The sequence below is a fragment of the Rhineura floridana genome, chromosome 8 (assembly GCF_030035675.1).
Source record: "Rhineura floridana isolate rRhiFlo1 chromosome 8, rRhiFlo1.hap2, whole genome shotgun sequence".
Classification (NCBI taxonomy): Eukaryota; Metazoa; Chordata; class Lepidosauria; order Squamata; family Rhineuridae; genus Rhineura; species Rhineura floridana.
Window position 1 is genome coordinate 42,661,541 of NC_084487.1, and position 16,726 is coordinate 42,678,266.

Here is a 16,726-nt window from a genome sequence, read left to right on the forward strand (position 1 = left end):
AGAGAACAGTTTATGCTGTCAGCAAGCTACAGAGAGGACAGAGGAATCTTCTGTTATGTGGAGATGTTCTTTTAAGCAGAGCTATTTCAGAAAGCAAATGGGCTAATCAGGCACTCTCCTGAGTCTAAGTCATACAAACCATGGATGGATGCCCAAACCTTGCTGAGAGTACCTGAACCATGTTTGAGCATATGATGATGCAGGCACACAATAAGGCCTCAGGATTTCAGCTAACCAGGCTGTTTGCTAGGGGCGGGGGGGGGGAGGAGGACTCTGAGAACTTGAAGCCACTACTAGTTTGTGGGCTAGATAGGCCAATAGTCTGAATCAGTTTAAAAATGGAAATGGACTGCCTTCAAGTCGATCCCGACTTATGGCTACCCTATGAATAGGGTTTTCATGGTAAGCGGTCTTCAGAGGGGGTTTACCATTGCCTCCCTCTGAGGCTAGTCCTCCCCAGCTGGCTAGGGCCTGCTCAGATTGCCACAGCTGCACAAGCCAGCCCCTTCCTTGTCTGGAACTGCCAGCTGGGGGGGCAACTGGGCTCCTTGGGACTGTGCAGGTGACAGTGCACGTAACCCCTGAGCCACTCACTGTGGGGGTGATCTTTAGCTGGCCCTTGATGCCCAGGAGACACGAGCAGGGATTTGAACTCACAAGCTCTGGACTCCCAGCCTGGCTCTCCTCCCCACTGTGCTATACCAGCTTGACTCAGTTTAAGGCAGCTTCATATGCTCATGTCTGACTGCCTCTCTATGCATCCCAATTCTTTAAGATCATACGACATCTTACTATGCCACCATCAATAAGAGCCTTTAAGGTATAAATGCACACATCCTGAAAAATCAGTTGTTGGGAGTACCATAAGGCAGTCACATGACCACTTCATCATGTGCTAAACGTTTGCACGGATACACTTAACCCATCTGTAGGCAAATTCCAAGATGAGATACATCAGCCTTTATCCATAACCTTTCAACTACATTGTCCTAAGAACCCCGTATTCCTTTTTGGAGAAACACACTGGTAGGTGAACTTGCAGGCACTCAAAATTCACAGGAAGCAACGCTGGACACTGTCTCATACTAGGTCAGACTATTTGCTTATCTAGCCCAGTGTTACCCAAGCTGACTGGAAGCGGCTCTCCAGGATCTCAAGCCGAGAGAAACCTCCAGCTCAATTACTTGGAGATGTCAGGGACTGAACCTTGGACCTTCCAGCATGGAAAGCATGTGCTCTGCCACGGGGCCGTGACCACCATATGATGGCAGTTCCAAACTTTCTTCCATACAGTTAGCCTCTCCTTCCAGCATAGCAGCAAGATACTCCATAATGGAAAAAGTACTGCTATGACAACAATTCTCCAAATATGGTATGTCTCCAAGCATCCCCCAGCAAGTCTCAACCCCATATTAACTTGAAAGGGAAAGCACATCCTGATAGTTAGGTCTGACTCCAACAACTTGCACCCTCTGGCCTAGTAGTTGAAAGATGGCCTATACTTCTCTTCAGACACAATCTTTTCCCTGCTAAACTACACACTGGGAAAAGAAACGTGAATGGATAACCAAGACCTGCATGCCCAGAATCTCGTGAACATGCTGGAGCAATGGAAGCTAAGGAAGAGCACTCCGCCAACATCAGATGTTTCCAACCACATATTCAGCTTACGATAAAAAAAAAAAACCTGCAGATGCCCTGATGGGACATCACTTCCTGCAATGTCAAGGCCTGTGAAACAAGTGCTGCATGAACAGTAATTTCTGTGGCCTGCTGCACCCCTGAGAATGCACCACGGTGCAAGCAGCATGGCTCTGAGTGTGCAGGGAGTGTATGCCGTCTATTTTGCTCATCAGACATATACAATGCTGCTCCTCTTACAAAGAATGTTGGAGAGGTGTGCACCGTGGGGGTGAGGAGTAGAGAAATGGAGAGAAAGCGAAAAAGAGACAGATGAGGAGGGAGTGAACTCTGGGTTGCATGCAGCAAAAACTGCACATGGTTCCCTCCTACATCCCTATTTCCAAGCAGAAGCTCCGTGCTGAGCTGCTGAGGGAGGCTAGGAAGCAGCTTCTCAACCAGGCAATTAGTATCAAGCAAAGCACAGGTTGAGCAAGACCTCCCTCCAAGGCACAGAGAACAGTCCAGGGAAAAGGAAAGAGGACAGTGGGATGAGATGAGAAGGTTCTCTTACCTCGAGATGCTGCGCTCTGAACGCCAAATTGTGAAGAAGTCGGGTTAGGTAAATCCGTGTTCTCTCTGAGCTTTGGAAGAAAAGGATATTTAATCACATTTAGGAATGGTCCATGACTCGTCGATCCGGCGCTTTGATGGATTGGAGCTTCAATGGATTCATTGCTAAGCTCGTCGTCTTCTGCAAGGAAAAGGGAAAGCGGGGTGGGGGGAGGAAGAGAAAAAGGCTGAGAGTTGGAGGGTATATTCACTTCTTTCTTAGGTTTCCAATGGCAACAGGATATGCCACAAATGAATAGTGAGTGTGTCTGAGTGCATGTATGTGAGAGAATGAGGGGCGGGGGGGAGAGAGGCGCACAGCTGCTTAGTCCACAGGCAGCGCAACCTGGCAGGGCATGTCAGCAATCGTGGAAAGAGACAAGTGAATGTACAGAGGAAATGAGACACAGAGACCTATGGAAGCCCCCACCAAAGCCCAGGATGAAACAGAGTCGTAGCTTACAACTCAACTCCTGATGGAGGACACGGTGCAAGCAGCTCTCAAGATATGCCCAGACAGTCATTGGGGGGGGGGGTTTACCCTAGGATAGTTACTCTCTATTCCCCTCATTAAGCACTCCCACCCTTCAGTGCATTCTTGCTCAGCTTTGTTGAATTTTTCCCAGCCACTTCTCAGGCTGCACAGGCAGCACTGAAAATCCGCAGGTTGGTTTTGCATCAGATATCAGCCCCATGTGCAAACCAAGTGAAAGAACATCTGTGGCAGAGTGTGGTCACTGGCGCTACAGCAGTGCTAGGTCATCCCAGGGCACCCTGTCCTTGTGTGAGATGTGCAGCATACTTTGAACCTGCCATGCGAGGCTTGTGATTCATGACAATACCAAAATCATCCTAGGGCCTTTTTAAACATCGCCTCCAGGAATGTGGAACAGCAACTCCTTCACATGCCATTTGGTAATGTCTGAAGTCCATGATCAGGCTGTATGGAGTCCAAGTCGCACCCCCACTGTCCCTCTCAGAAACGGGAATAATGCCAGTGTGTTAGGGGTCTACAGTATGGATGGCTCCCACATGACTAGTGATGGGCAAGAATTTCAATTCAGTTCACATTTCCAGCCAAATCGATCAAATCCGCACTTTCTGAAACAATATGAGATCTGAAACAAGGCTATCCTTCGAACTTCATACTTATTTGAATTTTGAAATACAGTTCACCAACCAACCAATGTGTACAAAAATGTATATGTTAGGGGAAAGTATGCATAAAAATGAATATATGAGTGAAAATAATATGTAAAAACACACTATATGATGAGAAACGGGTTGCAAAAATGTGTACACTAGTCAAAACCGCATACAAAAGTGTGTTTATTAGGAGAATTTTGTACTAAGATGCTGGAAATTTTTCAAGAGATTTTTTGCTATGGAGAATTGAATTTAAGACTAGAAAAATGAGAAACTGAAAGAACCAAAACTGAAAGATCTTTCTGTCCCTACACATGACCCACAGATGCCCCATGATACTGAGTGGCACTAGAAAGCGAAAGCTTGCAATGGCTCCCATAATCCAAAAAGTAATGCGAGAAAGAGCCCTTAAAAGGTAGGGTTCAAATCACATAGTGGTGAACGCATCAGGTGCCTCTTGATATGCCAAACAATATATTGCAAAAAAATTAATGGTATGTTGCTGGCACAGAGAAGCAGATAAAGGTGACGAGTCCATGGCCTCATTAACACCGTGCATTTATTCCACTATTATTCCACTTAAAACAGTCATAGCTTCCCCTAAGGAATCATGGGAAGTATAGTTTGTGAAGGGTGCTGAGAGTTGTTAGGAGACCCCTATTCCCCTCATAGGTCTGCAATTTCCAGAGTTCCCTAGGATAAAAGATTGATTGTTAAGCCACTCTGAGAATTGTAGCTCGGTGAAAGGAATAGGAGTCTCCTAATAACTCTCAGCACCCTTCACAAACTACACTTCCCAGGATTCTTTGGGGAATGCCATGACAGTTCTAAGTAAAATAATAGTGATATAAATATATGGTGTGAATGTGGTTCAGGTGCCTCTCATATCCACCCCACCTGGCCTCGTGTAATACACATACACACACCCCACACAAAAACATCCACCATGCACGCCCATACAGTTCAAACAGCAACTTTCTGTAAACAACACATCCTCTGAGGTACTTCAGCAGCAGATGTACACATATGGAGGCTGAAAAAAATTGCTTTCACCTAATGGTCCTCATTACAATGCCTGCATCATCTGAGAGTTGCTTTCTGTGTGATTCAGTTTAGTCATGTCTCTGAGCAGTTCTGTCAAACCACATGGAAAATGGCTTTCAAATATTACTGCCAACATCAAGGAATGCTGTTATACACAGGGGTGTAGTTGTCCAGGGTCTCAAGGGGTCTTAGACCCCTTATTTTGGGGGGAGAAGGGTCCCAGCAGGGTCCCTATGTCTCCAGCTCAACAAGAGACTACTCTAAGCCTTTGATTGTGTAGATCATGAAAAACTATGGAATGCTTTAAAAGAAATGGGGGTGCCACAGCATCTGATTGTCCTGATGTGCAAGCTATACTCCGGAGAAGAGGCTACTGTAATGACAAAATATGGAGAATTTGATTGGCTCCCCATCGGAAAGGGTGTGCGACACATTATCACGTTATTTTATCACCCTATTTGTTTAATTTATATGCAGAACATATCATACGGAAAGCGGGATTGGACCAAAATGAAGGAGGTGTGAAAACTGGAGGGAGAAATATAAATAATTTAAGATATGCAGATGATACCATATTACTAGCAGAAACCAGTAATGATTTACATAAGAACATAAGAAGAGCCTGCTGGATCAGGCCAGTGGCCCATCTAGTCCAGCATCCTGTTCTCACAGTGGCCAACCAGGTGCCTGGGGGAAGCCCGCAAGCAGGACCCGAGTGCAAGAACACTCTCCCCTCCTGAGGCTTCCGGCAACTGGTTTTCAGAAGCATGCTGCCTCTGACTAGGGGGGCAGAGCACAGCCATCACGGCTAGTAGCCATTGATAGCCCTGTCCTCCATGAATTTGTCTAATCTTCTTTTAAAGCCATCCAAGCTGGTGGCCATTACTGCATCTTGTGGGAGCAAATTCCATAGTTTAACTATGCGCTGAGTAAAGAAGTACTTCCTTTTGTCTGTCCTGAATCTTCCAACATTCAGCTTCTTTGAATGTCCATGAGTTCTAGTATTATGAGAGAAACAAATGCTGTTGAAAGTTAAAGAGGAAAGCACAAAAGCAGGACTACGGCTGAATATCAAGAAGACTAAAGTAATAATGGAAGATTTATGTAACTTTAAAGTTGACAATGAGGACACTGAACTTGTCAAGGATTATCAATACCTTGGCACAGTCATTAACCAAAATGGAGACAATAGTCAAGAAATCAGAAGAAGGCTAGGACTGGGGAGGGCAGCTTTGAGAGAACTAGAAAAGGTCCTCAAATGCAAAGATGTATCACTGAACACTAGAGTCAGGAGCGTTCAGACCATGGTATTCCCAATCTCTATGTATGGATGTGAAAGTTGGACAGTGAAAAAGGGGGTAAGAGAAAAATCAATTCATTTGCAATGTGGTATTGGAGGAGAGCTTTGAGCATACCATGGACTGTGAAAAAGACAAATAATTGGGTGTTAGAACACATTAAACCAGAACTATCATTAGAAGCTAAAATGAATGAAACTGAGGTTATCATAGTTTGGACACATGATGAGAAGACATGATTCACTAGAAAAGACCATAATGCTGGGGAAAACAGAAGGGAGTAGAAAAAGAGGAAGGTCAAACAAGAGATGGATTGATTCCATAAAGGAAGACACAGACCTGAACTTACAAGATCTAACCAGGGTGGTTTATAACAGATGCTCTTGGAGGTCGCTGATTCAGAGGGTCGCCATAAGCCGTAATCGACTTGAAGGCACATAAGAACAACATTCTCAACCCAGCAGCAAAAAGGGGGTGTAGCTTTGACTATCATGAAGGGAACCTGCACATTTGCCACTACACTGCTGGTCACACAGAATCCATTGCCAGCAGCCTCCTTGTGGATCACCATATCATTTGAACTAACCCTCTGTCATACAAAAAGTGCACCTTACATTGACTGAAATGGAAATGGACTGCCTTCAAGTCGATTCTGACTTATGGCGACCCTATGAATAGGGTTTTCATGGTAAGCGGTATTCAGAGGGGGTTTACCATTGCCTCCTTCTGAGGCTGACAGGCAGTGACTGGCCCAAGGTCACCCAGTGTGGAGTATTTAATGCATTTGGCACAGAACACCTATGCCAGCTTGGGTTTTGATGAAGATTATGGTTCCACTAGCGTGCCTAACCCATATGGTGGCCTCTGAGGTGAACGGAATGCTTTCTAAGACATAGGCTATGTGCACACCAGCTTTTTCAAAAGCAGCGAGACCATTTTGTCTGGATGCAGTTTCAAACATATTTGCCCACAGTTGGACACAGCTTCCTTCCCCACATCAAAGTGCTGGGTCGGCAACTTGCAGCCCTAGGGGCTGCATGTGTCCCTCAGACTAATTTCCTCCAGCCCTTGGCCTAATTTCAAAAAGCTTTCTGCAATCGGTTCAGACTTCTGTCAGTAGCGATCTGTCCCTCCATGGAAGCCACAGGGCAGGGAGGAGGCAGGAGACAGTCAGAGTTAATGGGGTGGCAGAAAGAGAGAAAAGGGATGGCCCCACTTACTTTGGGCTCTGGCCTGCCAAACCCTCGTCAGCATGCAGACCCCCCTCCCCAACAGATTACTTCAGAGGTAAAGCAGCCCTAGAAGAATGATTGCCCATCCCTGCTGTAGAACATAGGCTGCTTCACACATGCACATTCAGCACTTGATGACTAAACAAACAGCAAGCAATGGCATGGTACTTGTGAATCATTTCAGGCCCAACACCACAGATGGGGCTCTTATATCACCCAACATCCTCTTTGCTAACTACAATACTTTTTAGTGGGGACAGTTCACATAGTCAAGCGCCCGAGTAGTCAAGCACTAAGAAACTAAGTGATGAATAGACAAAGGTGAACAACAATCCCTGTGTGCTTCTGTGGAAATGAATAGAGATGTAATAAAATGCACCCCCAGAATATAATAAAAACAACATGCACTATTGCACATTTTATATTAATGGTCCCTCACTAGACATATATACTACTAATATGTTATGTACACATGATGCAAAAGTTAAATGCTTTCTCTTTCCTTCTCATACACCCACAAAGAGGTATTATCCTTATTATCTTCTCAGATCACCACCACAAACTTCATATGGATCTGAATACAAATACCACCAATACCACAATCCTCATGTTTGTCACCAATACCACAATCCTCATGTTTACCATACCATGTTTTCATGCAATGATAGACATATATTGGTTACATTTGATGCAAAAATACTATGCCACAGATGTAACCCCACTTTTATAGGCACATTTGTACAAACTGATATGCATGTCACACAAGCAGATCCCCCGTTCCGCACCGGGACTTACCGGCGAAGGGACGAGTTTTGCGGCCGCAGCCGAGCCGCCATCTGGGTGAGGGATGCGTGCACGCAGCGTGCTGGCGCGCTGACGTAGCACGCAGCGAGGGGGCGGGGCGGCAGACGGCCATTTAAGGCCGTACCGCCAGCCGCCCACCCTCACTGCAAATTTTCGAAACAGTCGGGAGGCCCTCCTGCATCGGCGGCGCGACGCGGCTCAGATCGCCCGCCGACGCACGCAGCTTCTTCAGGCCTACAGGCCAGGCCTTGGGTGGCAGGGCCGGCGACGAGGAGCAGTCGGCGCGGCTCGATCGCTGAGCGGCGCGGCTGGGGCGCGGTGAAGAGCCCCTGGCTCCTAGGCCTCGGGAGGCCCTCCAGCTGCGGAGGAGCGGCCGGCAGGAGCTGGATCGCCCGCCGACGCACACGGCTTCTTCAGGCCTACAGGCCAGGCCTTGGGCGGCAGGGCCGGCGGCGAGGAGCGTTCGGCGCGGCTCGATCGCTGAGCGGTGCGGCTGGGGCACACTGAAGAGCCCCTGGCTCCTAGGCCTCGGGACGCCATCCAGCGGCGGAGGTGTGGCAGCAGCGGCCATCCAGGGGCCATCCAGCTGCAGAGGTGCGGCCTGCAGGAGGCATCGGCTGGCCAGCGGCGGAGGTGTGGCGGCAGCGGCCATCCAGCGGCGGAGAGAGCCCTAGGCCTCGGGAGGCCCTCCAGTGCAGCAAAGCAGCACGGCGGCGGCAGCACGGCCTAGTGGCGGCAGTGAAACTCAGGCGAGGCGGCCTTGTGGCCGCGTTCTTTTCTCTTAAATTACTATCCAGGGGACCCCTGTGGGAAGGTTCTCAGCCCTTCACCCACCCATAGCAAGGGAGCACACCACCCCATTGGTCGCTTAGCAGGTCCAGCGGGACAGTGAGGGTGCTGGGTCCCCCCTTAGGTATCCCCAGGCTGACCACCTCTCATTGCTACAGAAGGCATCGTCCCCCTACACGCTAGCTCAGGATGCCACCCAAAAAAGGTCAAGGTGGGCCAAAAGGGAAGGGAAGGGCCCCCAGGGCAGAGGGTAGACGCCCACCCCCTGCTGCGGAGGATGGGGGACAGGGGGCAGGCATACCATGGACCACTATACTTGCTAGGTTGGAAGCCCTGGAGAGGGGCCCTGCCCAGCCGGCAACTGGGAGAACAAAGGAACCACCCCCTAAGCGGCCCTGGGAGAAAGTGCAGCATCCAGCTGGCGGGGTTAACGCTGCGGCTATTACTTCTATCTTAGCGCGGCTGGACGCGCTGGAGGCAAGGCCTAGTGGGGCTGCAGCAAGAGCGCCCGGAGCAGAAGCAGGAACAGCGTTGTCTTCACATGCAGCCCCAGGACCACAGCCCATGCATGGGCCTTCAGCGGACAACATAGGGAGTGAGTCTCCCTGGGCGGCACAACAACAGGGGCAGCCCCAGTGGGGCTGGCCCCCGTGAGGCTGGCCCCCGTGGGGGTTTCCATACTGGCCCTTTTCCCCACCAGCGGAAACTGAGTGGTATGGGCAAGTGGGGATCACCATGGGGGCGGGGCATGGCTCACCACAGCAGCTGCCTCCCCTAGGGGTGGCCTGTGAGCAGGTCTGGCAGTCCACTGCCGGAAAACGGATGGGAGTGGGGGCTCAGCCCTCCTGGTCGGTACCCCCCCCAGCAGAGGACACTGACCCTCTGGGCTCAGTGAGGGAAGGGGCTATACCTTTCGGGGAGACATCAGCCCCACTGGGCTTTCACCTGCTGCCCGCTACAAAAGAAAAAATTTGGAAGGGGGAGTACGTCGACTTATTCTCACTTCTGTACAGGGAACCAGTGAGGAGGGAGAAGGAGAAGGGCGAAGAGGCAGAACCTGACAAGCCCAAGAGGCGGCGCATTGAACGCACTTGGGCTAATTGGTTGCCTGCATTTCTGACATACATGGGGGTGGTGATGCAGAAACAGCCACAGAGGGGCCCTATTCTGATTAAATACCTCGATATTATATATCGGGGCTACTCTGAGTTCCAGGGGGCAGCATGGCTCGCCTACGACGAATCGTTTCGTATGAGGGCGGCCTTCGATACCTCCCTCCCCTGGGACAAGAAGGAAGCGGACCTGTGGCTACAGTTTATGTCACACTCCAAGCCCATAGCCGGGGATAGAACGGACAGCGGCCACCTCCTGGCCCACCAGGCAGCAGCAGCTCCTTCCCGCGGGCCTGCGGGGCAGGGGGTTCAACCCCGCCTGCTCTGCTGGGAGTTCAGCTCCCGAGGCCACTGTGGTCATAACCCCTGCAGGTTCCGACACGAGTGCGCAATATGTGGGGGCCCGCATTCCTGCGCTGCCTGCCCCAGGGGCCGCCCTTTCAGAGGTGGGACCAGGGACTCACCTGGCGCAAGGAGACCAGGAGCTGCTAGCGCAGCTCAAGGAAAGGGGCCCCAGTCCAATTAAACTCTCCGAACTCCAGCGCTTGCTCTGCTGTTACCCCCGAGTCCAAGACACCCACTTTTTGCTACAGGGCTTTACAGAGGGTTTCCGGATTCCCTATTTGGGTCCCAGGCACCCCTTCATGTCCCGCAACCTAAAATCAGTGGCGGGCATGGAATCGGTCGTGGGGGAAAAAATTAGGAAGGAGGTCATGGCAGGCCGCGTGCTGGGCCCCTTTGCGGCACCACCCATCCCTTCACTCAGAGTTTCCCCGCTGAGCCTTGTTCCGAAGAAGGCACCAGGCGAATTTCGCCTTATACACCACCTGTCCTTTCCCCAGGGTGGGTCAGTAAATGACTTCATCCCATCAGACCTCTGCTCTGTCCGTTACACGTCATTTGACTATGTGGTTCATATGGTTAGGGACTGCGGGATGGCCGCCCTCATGGGAAAGTGTGACATCAAATCAGCCTTCCGTCTCCTCCCTGTGCACCCAGAGGATTTTGAGCTGCTAGGCTTTGCCTTCATGGGCAAATACTATGTGGATAGGGCATTGCCTATGGGCTGCTCCATCTCATGCTTGGTTTTTGAGCGCTTCAGTTCTTTCTTGGAGTGGGCAGTCAGGAGACGGGCAGGCCGGCAAACAGTGGTGCACTATTTGGACGACTTCCTGTTTGCGGGCCCTGCAGACTCGGGCGCCTGTCAGGCATTTATGGAGCAGTTCGCGGGGATGGCGGGGGAACTGGGTGTTCCCCTCGCGGCTGAGAAAACTGAGGGCCCATCCACTACCCTCACTTTCCTGGGCATAGAGATCGATACAGTGGCCCAATGCTGCAGGCTCCCGCGGGATAAACTGGTGGCCCTTAAGGGGAAAATCTCAGAGGTGGTTGGGGCGAAGAAGGTGACATTGGCCACACTTCAACAGCTGGCAGGACATATGAACTTTGCATGCAGGGTGGTAGCACCCGGGCGCGCATTCTTGCGCCGTGTGTACGATGCCATGGCAGGCCTATCACGTCCCCACCATCACACACGTGTTACAGCCGCTCTCTGGGAGGACCTGGCAGTTTGGTCCACCTTCCTGCGGGAATTCAATGGGGTCTCCTTATGGAGAAAGGATCGCCTGTTGGAAGCGGAGCTACAGGTGAGCTCCAACGCCTCAGGTTCCTGCGGTTTTGGGGTCATTTTCCATGACTCATGGTGTCATGGCAGCTGGCCACAGAATTGGGCGCAGGCTGGCCTAACCAGAGACCTGACCCTTCTGGAGTTCTTCCCCATTGTCGTGGCCATACACCTTTGGCCGGACAAACTGGGCAATTCCTCAGTACATTTTTGGTGCGACAACCTCCCCACGGTACATGTCATCAACACCCTGTCCTCTAGAAACCCCGATGTTATGCGTTTAGTTCGAGTGTTTGTGCTCCAATGTCTTCGCTATAATATACAGTTCCTTGCGCGCCATGTCCCGGGTATTGATAATAGCATTGCTGATGCTCTATCACGGAACCAGATGGAGAGATTTCACCAGCTGGCGCTGTGGGCAAGGGCTCAGCCGGACGTGGTACCCCCAGCGCTGTGGGAGATTGGAGGACCGAATCAGAACGGGCCATAAGCCTTTCTGTGGCACCCAGCACTTTGGCCAGCTACCAGGGGGCAGGTAGGGACCTGGCAACCTTCAGGGAGTCCAGAGGCTACACCCAGGAGTGGCCCATCCCCGTGGAGCATCTTATGGAGTTCTGCGTGGAAGGGAAGCAGAGGGGGCTTTCAGTCAGGACCATCAGAGGTAAGCTCTCAGGTCTATCCTTCCTAGGGAAAGCACGGGGCTTTCAGGACTACTCCGGTGACTTTAGGGTCTGCCGGATGCTGGAAGGGTGGTCCCGTGAGCGCCCGCACACACCTGATGCACGCTCCCCCTTTTCCCCAGAGCTACTGTTGGGTCTGCGGGGACAGTGGAGGGTGCTATGTTCTTCCCATTTTGAGGCACTGCTATAACATGGTGCGGCCCTCACCTTGTTCTTCGGGGCTTTCCGAATAGGGGAGGTGGTGGCAGGTTCTAAGATGGATAGCTCCCTCCGGGCCCTCCAGGTTTCTGATCTCAGCTGGGAGGCAGGGGGGGGTCCGCCTGCGACTCAGGCAGTCAAAGACGGACCAACACCACAAGGGTCGCCTGATTGTGTTATCCCCATGCCAACAGGAGGAGCTCTGCCCAGTCAGGGCCCTACGCATTTTTCTGGCAGCCCGTGGGCTGCAGCCAGGGTACCTGTTCAGGCACAGGGACCTCCGGCCCCTTACCAAGTACCAATTTTGGTCGGTGGCAAAGACAGCACTCCAGCGGCTAGGTGTGGATGCCCGCAAGTTCGGGACACACTCCTTCCGAATAGGGGCAGCTTCCACCGCTGCTCACCTGGGTTTTTCCAAAGGGCAGCTGCAAGCAGTGGGCAGGTGGTCCTCGGATGCAGATAAGACGTATGTTAGACCACTAACGGAGAGGCATGAGGCCAGCAGCTAACGGCGATGTTGTCGTTTTTGGCAGGCTGCTGGGAAAGATCGGAACAAGTGAGCATCCTCCTCTGTGGCCACAGCATGATTTTCTGGGCAGACCGCAGGGCGGCGAAGTCCCGCATTGGAACGCAGCTGGGGCTCAGTCAGTGGGCCTCAGTGCGGTGGCTGGGACGACGGGGGATGCGTTGGGACGGCCTCCTGCCTACCTTGTTCCGGTCGGCTGTGGACGGGGCAGTGCCCCAGGTGCTGGTCATCCACCTGGGAGGTAACGATTTGGGTCTGTTGAGGGGCAAGGCCCTAATCGAACAGGCATGTAGTGACCTCCAGGCCATTGCGCTGCACTGGCCGGGGGTGCACTTGGTATGGTCTGACATCCTGCCGCGCAGGATGTGGAATTGGGCTGATGACCCACGGGGAATGGACAGGGCTCAGAAAAAGGTTAATAGACAGATTCAGAGGGCCATCAAGGGCCTGGGGGGTTCTGTCATACACCACCCAGAGATCAAGCAAGATAGGCTGGAGTTGTTTAGGCCAGATGGCGTGCACTTGACTGACGGGGGCAATGACATCTTCCTAATGGACCTGCAGAGGGGTGTGCACCGGATTCTTATCGGGTGTGGGGCAAAGGGAGACTAAGCAGAGGCTTGTCCCCCTTTTGTGGCAAGGAAGCGTGGGGGAAAGGTTAAAAGGGAAAGGGCAGCTAGGTGACACCTTTAGGCACCTTTGGGGGTGATTGGCGGTCCGGGGGCCTGCAGCTCTGGGCTATACGGCCCGGGGGAGCAGAACACGGGCCGCTTTTGGGGCCAACGTGCCTCATCCGCTCGGAGTTTCACGGCTCCGGGGGGCGGTGATGCGGATTGGACCCCCTACGCATCTTCAGGGTGTGGCCGGAGCTGGGGCCTGGCACAGGCCAGCCCCAGGCTCTGGCAAGGTTTGGTTGCCCTATAGCTGCAAGCAGGCTTCGCCTGGATCAGCTGAATTCCCCCGCACTGGTTTGTCCCTCTGCAGGTTCATTGGTTATAATTGACTCTGTTTTTAATAAAGTGGCCCATGATTTAACCCAATGAACGGTGTCTGTGTTTATTTCGGCAATAGGCCGCAACACATACAGAAAAAGTCTACATCCTGTGACTGTCAGTGTGGTGCGGTGGCCAGACTCAAGAGCGTAGATCAAGGAAACAGAGCCCCATGTGGCTCACTGGCTTGCTTTGTTCAAGTCACTAACTTTCCACCCAACCTACCCCACAGGCCTGTTGAGAGGCTAGAAATATTGCTCTGAACTCTTCAAGAGGAGGGAAGGGATATTAATGTAACAAACAAAAATAAACCAAAGGCAAGTGCAACGATACACAACAAGCACAAACTAAAAGGAATACAGTTGCACAACAGCAGAATTGAAATCACTGCCCATCAACTCATGGATGGTGAATTCACCCCACTGGATCAGCTGCACAAGCAAGTTCCCCATGGAAAAACCCTTACCCTGCAGTTCCCAAGTGCCTGACAATCAGCTGGCTCTTGGACACTTGGGAAGCACTACACAAGGGACTTTGAGAGGCGTGTTGACAGGACAACCCATCTATCAATCATCTGATGTCATAATGGTGTCAGTGATTGACAGGTGGGTTGTCCCACCTGTCAAAGTTGGCTCACATGAGTGCGGACAGAGGTCTGGCCTGCTGGGCCAAAAAGGTTCCCCACCCCTGAACTAAGCTATCACCATGACAAGTTACAGCATCACATAGACACAAGCTATTCAACCAAAGCAAATTAGGCCCTAATATTCAGATATGTATCAGCAAATATTGAACAAACGCACAGACACAAAAAAAATACACAAACACCCACACACAATATCCTGTCCCATATTGAATTATGGCTGCCTTCAAATTGCTTGGAAATGGCTGCACTTTTCCATAATTTGTATTTCCAGAAATATAAAATTCTGACAATTCTTTCCACTTTCCATTTGATTTAGTGCTGATCTGTAAACCACAGCACAATAGACCAGTTCTTCACCTAAGCCTTCTTTCCTCTGCCCATCATTTCCTGCCGCCAGCATCCATGATAGTTCAGCGACTGTCCAGAGAAGAAGAAATATCCACAGGCACAAATCCTTCTCATTCTCCTCTTGTCCTCCTCCCCTTTGGCAATAGATATGCATAATTTGTGTGCAAAGAAGAGTCTGAGATCCCACCAGCCTAGAGTGCTGTGAAATTGGCTGATAGCAGCATCAGGGAATGTGATTGCAAATGCTAAACACAGTGAAGTAAGGCATGAACTCCAATAGCAGACAGGTGGAAGGGAGAACAGGCAGATGTTCCCAGGTCAGAGGAGGTCAGAGGCATTGGATTGATGGAAGAGGGCAAATGAGGGACACAGCCAAAATAAGATGGGTGCCACAGGTAACATTATGTATGGCTTTCTTAACAGTAAATTACAGAAGAATCATCCCACATCATTGCAATGGGTAAGTAGGTCATGTATGTGTGTGTGTGTAAAATAGAGCATACCCACATAAGCAACTGAAAATGCACGTGCACTCTCTCTCTCTCTCTCTCTCTCTCTCTCTCTCTCTCTCTCATTTACTTTTCCAGAGGGGTTTGCATGAAGGCAAACATACTGTCTAATAAGACCTCCTTCAATTCTAGACTAAGCTGTTGTAATGCTCTCTGTGGAGACTACCTTTAAAAAAAAGTTCAGAAATTTCCACTGATCCAAACTGCAATAGTCATACTTTTGCCTGGCTGCCACTGTATCTCACTAATCTCAGTACATACTCCGTAAAAATGAAGAACTTTCCAATTGCAGTTTGTATCTCCAAGAAGTTCCTATCTTCAGGGAAAGGTGTATGTAAACCCTAGATGACTACCTTTTCCACCCATATAGTCTTAGGCTCCAATCCTATACATCAGGGATGGGGAACCTGTGGTCCTCCAGACATTGTTGGACTATAACTCCCATCATTCCTGAATATTGGCTATGCTGCCCGAGACTGATGGGAGTTGGAATCCAGCAACATCTGGAGGACCACAGAGGTTCCCTATCCCAGCTTACACGCCTTTATCTGAAAGTAACACCCATTGGACTCAGTATGATTTACTTCTGAGTAAACATATATAGGACTGCATTGTCAGCCATGTTCTTGTTTTCAAATAACTCTAATTGCCCTCCATATCCACCTTTCATTCTGTCACTGTATAACTCCGTATCTCTAGGATATCTACCAGGATTCTATCATCAGATTCAGAGTAATGCATGTAAATTGAACAAATTTATTCCAAATAAAGACAGTAAATGGTTGTATTTATTTCTACATTTGTGCATAATTAATTTTGGCACAGAAAATGATAGTATGCAGAATTTGGGTTTTGACGGTGGGTCAAATACAAACAGCCCATCATACCCTTAGTTCATCTTTGTGAATTAGTTCTTCAAGCATGGATCCTTACATAGCCAAAACCCTACCATCCATACACAAGGCACAGGCACTGACAGACTTAGGGGAACCGCAACATTTGGAAAAGTACTAATAAAAAAATTAGGCAGAAAAACAGGAGAAGACTCCTAAAACAGCCCAATGAGGACTAAGCATGCTGAGTAGGGAAATGGGAACAGAATGGAATATCCTGGAAAAGGGCATGGCTGGAATAATGAACAGAAGCACTCTGTGCTGCAACATTTTGTTACAGGCCCCACTTGTACAGTCTTTCAAGTGTAGCCGCTCACAGCAAACACATTCCCTACAATCTTTACTAACAATCCCCATTGCTCCCTCTGGTAATTTTTCCATGGATACTTTTCAGCTTGTAAAGCCTGAGGATGTGGACAGGATTTTGGGAGAAATGAGGGCCGCTACCTTCTCGCTTGATCCTTGCCCATCCTGGCTAACTAAATCCGCCAGATTGGGAGTAGCTGGTTGGTTGAAATATCTGATTAACACCTCCCTAAGGGAAGGCTCTATGCCAACATTGTTGAAGGAGGCTGTGATTAGTCCTTTGTTTTAAAAAGCCTTCACTAGATCCTGCAGATCTTAATAACTTCCGGCCAGTCTCTAATCTCCCC

At 50.2% G+C, this 16,726-nt stretch overlaps 1 protein-coding gene across 2 annotated transcripts in view; it reads right to left on the minus strand.

Moving 5' to 3' along the window:
* Positions 1-16,726, minus strand: part of ELFN2 (extracellular leucine rich repeat and fibronectin type III domain containing 2) — a 171,738-nt gene that overhangs the window by 98,532 nt on the left and 56,480 nt on the right. For both annotated transcript variants that reach the window (XM_061582799.1, XM_061582798.1), the window contains exon 2: positions 2,195-2,374. The gene's annotated coding sequence lies outside the window, so the exon portion shown is untranslated. The remainder of the gene's footprint in view (positions 1-2,194; positions 2,375-16,726) is intronic.